Genomic DNA, 6,000 nt, shown 5'->3' on the forward strand with positions numbered 1-6,000 from the left:
TAGTAACTGTCATCATCCTGAGGGTGGAGGTACCTGCAAACCCCAGACAACCCCGCCTATGAGAAGAGAAGGGGACAGAAAAGATACTGAACTCCACCAGAAACAATTGTTGATTTTTTCTTCAAGACTCTTTATTTTTTTCATTTCTTGTCTCCATTTTTTGCTCCTTTTTCTTTTTTTGTTTCCTGCTCCACATCCCCATCACTTTGAAATCAAGTACCTATCATGTGTCAGGCTACTGAAAACTGGGTGGTTTGAATAGTACATTACTGTTTTATTGTAGATTCTTTTTTTATTTTTAATTTTTATTTTTTTACTTGCTCTCTATTTTCCTCTTTTTTATCATTTCCTCAGTGTCTCTCCCTTTTCTCCTGCTAACAACCAACTTATTTTGATTCCACTTTCATTCTTCCTATGATGTAGTACCTCCATTTTCTCACTTCTTACCTCATTAATGTTACATCCTACACCCCTCTCCCATCCCCTTTGTCCACCATTAGAAATTGTAGGCCTTATTGCAAACCTATTGTTTATGCTGCAGATAAGAATCAAACATATTATCTCTGTTTATTATGACAATATGGTTAATGTCTTAAGAGGGGCTATTTGGTTTAAGGCTGCATATTGTTTGCATTGGGTGCTGTTAATATTTATCTCCCCCTTAAAGATGAGGTATTGGAAGCCTGCAGAGACACTATAAATCTCTAGGTTAGAAACTATAATACCTCAGATCTGCTAGAAGGGAAGACAAACAACATGAAAAAACAGGGGAAGAAAGTGCCCCAAACAAATCAAGATGCTATTTTAATAGAATCCATTGACAGCACTATAGAAGAAATGTCAGAAAAGGAGTTCAGAATGTACATAATTAAAAAGATCCTTGAAGTAAAGATAAGAGAGCAAATGCAAGCATTAAGTGATCACTTCAATAAATAGTTAAAAGAACAAATGCTGGAAGCAAAAGATCATTTCAATAAAGAGATAGAGATTCTGAAAAAAAAAACAAACAAATTCTTGAAATAAAGGGAACAATAAAGCAAATTAAAAACTCAATAGAAAGATCACCAATAAACTAGATCACATGGAAGATAAAACCTCAGACATTGAAGACAAAATATTTAATCTTGAAAATAAAGTTGACCATACAGAGAAGATGGTAATAAATAATAAACAGAATCTCCAAGAATTATGGGACAATATGAAAAGACCAAATTTAAGAATTATTGAGATTGAGGTAGGCACAGAGATATAAATCAAAGGAATGAACAGTCTATTTAACCAAATAACATCAGAAAGTTTCCCAAACCTGAAGAATGAAATGGAAATCAAATACAAGAGACTTACAGGACATCAAATGTACAAATTACAACAGATCCACACCAAGGCACGTTATAAAGAAAATGCCTGACATACAACATAAAGATAGAATTTTAAAGGCCATGAGAGAAAAGCATCAGATTATATATAGGGGGAAACCTATATGGATATTAGCAGATTTCTCAGCCCAAACCCTAAATGCTTGGAGGTTCTGGAACAATATATACCAAGTTCTGAAAGAAAATGGATGCCAATCAAGTATCTTATATCCAACAAAACTAACCTTCAGATTTGATGATGAAAACAAAAGTTAAAAGAATTTACAACTAGAAATTTTGCACTATAGAACATTCTCAGCAAAATATTCCATGAGATCAGAGCTATGGCTTCCAGGATTATCCAAGGTGGCCACTCTGGCTTCCAAATGTGTTGGCAAATGGGAAGCTGCAACTCGGGGTGTGGGTGTGGTTAGCTGGAGGTCCTGGAGGCAGGGTGCGGTTGGTCAGGCAGGGGTCCTGGAGGTGGTTGGTCTGGTTCAGGATCCTGGAGGCAGGGTGCAATCAGTCGGTCTGGGAGTCCTGGTGATAGGGCGCAGCCAGTTGGTCTGGTGGTCCTGAAGGCAGGGAGCAGTCACTTGATGTGAGGGCCCCGGAGGCAGGGAGTGATTGGTTAGGCTGAGTGATCCTGGAGACGGGGCTCAATCAGGCTTGACAGGAGTCCTACGGGGCCTGACTGTTGTCTCAAATGGTGGCAGCCATGTGTAACCAAACCTGCAGGTACTGTGATAGTGAACTTCCAGGCAACAGCAGGAAGCTGATGCTCCACTGGCGGTCTATGGTCAGTTTGCTGACTGCTGTCAGACGATCGGGAGGTGAACCTCAGGTAGTAGATGATGGATAGGTGAAAGGAGGATGAAGGACAGGCAAGAGGCAGGCAAAAGACAGACGATAGGCGCCTTTTTTTTTAAAGTATTTTCATCATTTTTTTGTTTGTTGATGGACATTTATTTTATTTATTTATTTATATGTGGTGCTGAGAATCAAACCCAGTGCCTCGCCAATGCTACCCAAGCACTCTACCACTGTATGACCTCAGCCCAGCTTTGAAGATGAAATAAAATCCTTCTACGATAAACAGAAGTTAAAAGAATTTACAGAGAGTCTGCGCTACAGAATATTCTCAACAAAATTTCCATAAGAGGGAAATGGAAAACAATAATGTAGGTCAGCAAAGAGAGGAACTACCTTAAAGAAAAATCCATTCAAAGGAGAAACCAAGCCAAGTTAAAAACCAAAAATAAGCCCAAATGACTGGGAATACAAATCATATCTCAATAATAAACCTGAACGTTAATGGCCTAAACTCATCAATCAAAAGACAAACTGGCAGAATGAATTAAAAAGAAAGACCCAACAATATGCTGCCTTCAAGAGACTCATCTCATAGAAAAAGACATCCACACACTAAAGTTGAAAGGATGGGAAAAAAACCTGCCATGAACACGAACTCAGTGAAAAGGCGGGGGTTTCCATCCTTATGTCAGATAAAGTGACTTCAAGTCAAAGTTAGTCAGAAGGGATAAAGAAGGACATTTCATACTGCTTAAAGGAACCTAAATAAGGAAGACATAACGTTTACGCCCAAACAATGGTGCATCCCTGTACATCAAACAAATCCTTCTCAATTCCAGGAATCAAATAGACCACAACATAATAATTCTGGGTGACTTTAACACACTGCAGTCACCACTGGATAGATCTTCCAAACAAAAACTAAACAAAGAAACCATAGAACTCAATAACACAATCAATAATCTAGACTTAACAGATGTATACAGAATATTCTATCCATCAACTAGCGAATTCACTTTCTTCTCAGCAGCACATGGAAACTTCTCAAAAATAGACCATATGTTATGCCACAAAGCAGTCCTTAGGAAATGCAAAAATATACAGATACTGCCTTGTGTTCTATCAGATCATAAGGAATGAAATTAGAAATCATTGACAAAATAAAACAGAAATTACTCCAACACCTGGAGACTAAATAATATGCTATTGAATGAAACATGGATAACAGAAAACATCAGGGAGGAGATAAAAAAATTCTTAAAGGTGAATGAGAATGATGATACAACATATCAAAATCTCTGGGACACTATGAAAGTGGTACTAAGAGGAAAATTCTTTGCATGGAGCGCTTTCAAGAAAAGAATGAAAAGTCAACAACTAAATGACCTAACATTATAGCTCAAAGCCCTAGAAAAAGAAGAACAGAATAACAGGAAAAGTAGTAGAAGACAGGAAATAATTAAAATCAGAGCTGAAATCAATGAAATTGGAACAAAAGAAACAATTCAAAAAATTGACAAAACAAAAAGTTGGTTCTTTGAAAAAGTAAACAAAATAGACAAACCCTTAGCCACACTAACAAAGAGGAGAGAGAAAACTCAAATTACTAAAATTCATGATGAAAAAGGAAACAGACAGACACCACTGAAATACATAACATAATGAGAAGCTACTTTGAAAATCTATATTCCAACAAAATAGAAAATACCAAAGACATTGACAAATTTCTAGAGGCATATGCTCCTCCCAAACTGAACCAGGAGGACATACACAATTTAAACAAATCAATATCAAGCAAAGAAATAGAAGAAGTCATTAAAAATCTACCATCCAAGAAAAGCCCAGGACCAGATGGATTCTCAGCCGAGTTCTACAAGACCTTCAGAGAAGAACTCATTCCAATATTTCTCAAAGTATTCCAGGAAATAGAAAAGGAGGGTACCCTACCAAACTCATTCTATGAAGCTAATATCACCCTCATACCCAAACCAGGAAAAGACACATCAAGGAAAGAAAATTTTAGACCAATATCCTTGATGAATATAGATGCAAAGATTCTTAACAAAATATTGGCAAACCGTATCCAAAAACATATGAAGAAAATTGTGCACCATGATCAACTGGAGTTCATCCCTGGAATGCAAGGATGGTTTAACATCCATAAATCAATAAACATAATCCATCATGTCAATAGACTTAAGGGTAAGAATCATATGGTTATTTCAATTGACGCAGAAAAAGCGTTCGACAAAATATAACACCCCTTCATACTCAAAACACTAGAAAAAATAGGGATAATAGGAACATACCTGAACATTGTAAAGGCTATTTATGCTAAGCCCATGGCCAACATCATTCATAATGGAGAAAAACTGAAACCATTCCCTTTAAAAACAGGAACAAGACGGGGATGTCCTCTTTCACCACTTCTATTCAACATTGTCCTTGAAACTCTAGCCAGAGCAATTAGGCAGACTAAAGAAATTAAAGGAATACGAATAGGAAAAGAGGAACTTAAGCTGTCACTATTTGCTGATGACATGATTCCATATTTAGAGGATCCAAAAAACTCCTCCAGAAAACTTCTCGATCTCATCAATGAATTCAGCAAAATAGCAGGCTATAAAATCAACATGCATAAATCTAAAGCATTTTTGTATGCAAGGGGTGAAACATCTGAAAGGGAAATGAGGAAAACAACTCCATTTGCAATATCCTAAAAAATAAAAAAAACTTGGGAATTAATCTAACCAAAGAGGTAAAAGATCTCTACAATGAAAACTACAAAACACTGAAGAAAGAAATTGAGGAAGACCTTAGATGATGGAAAAATCTCCCATGATCTTGAAGAGGCAGAAATAATATTGTCAAAATGGCCATACTACCAAAATTGCTATTCGGATTCAATGCAGTTCCAATTAAAATCCCAAAGGTGTGCCTTACAGAAATAGAGCAAGGAATCCTTAAATTCATCTGGAAGAATAAGAAACCCAGAATAGCTAAAGCAATCCTTAGCACGAAGAATGAAACAGGGGGTATAACAATACCAGGACTTCAACTATACTACAAAGCAATAGTACAAAAACAGCATGGTATTGGTACCAAAATAGGTAGATCAATGGTACAGAAAAGAGGACACGGACAAAAACCCAAATAAATGCAATTTTCTCATACTAGACAAAGGTGCCAAAAATATGCAATGGAGAAAAGATAGCCTCTTCAGCAAATGGTGCTGGGAAAATTGGAAATCCATATGCAACAGAATAAAACTAAACCCCTATCTCTCACCCTGTACAAAACTCAACTCAAAATGGACCATGGACCTCGGAATCAGACCTGAGACCCTGCATCTTATAGAAGAAAAAGTAGGTCCAAATCTTCAACATGTCAGCTTAGGATCAGACTTCCTTAACAGGACTCCCATAGCACAAGAAATAAAAGCAAGAATCAATAACTGGGATAGATTCAAACTAAAGAGCTTTCTCTCAGCAAAGGAAACTATCAGTAATGTGAAGAGAGAGCCTACAGAGTGGGAGAAAATCTTTTCCACTCATACTTCAGTTAGAGAATTAATTTCCAGAATATATAAAGAACTCAAAAACTCTACACCAAGAATACAAATTACCCAATCAACAAATGGGCTAAGGAAGTGAACAGACACTTCACAGAAGAAGATGTACAAACAATCAACAGATATCTGAAAAAATGTTCAACATCTTTAGTAGTAAGAGAAATGCAAATCAAAACTACCCTAAGATTCCATCTCATCCCAATTAGATTTGCGATTATCAAGAATACAAGCAACAATAGGTGTTGGCAAGGATGTGGGGGA

This window comes from Sciurus carolinensis, chromosome 10 (genome assembly GCF_902686445.1).
Source record: "Sciurus carolinensis chromosome 10, mSciCar1.2, whole genome shotgun sequence".
NCBI classification, from domain to species: Eukaryota; Metazoa; Chordata; class Mammalia; order Rodentia; family Sciuridae; genus Sciurus; species Sciurus carolinensis.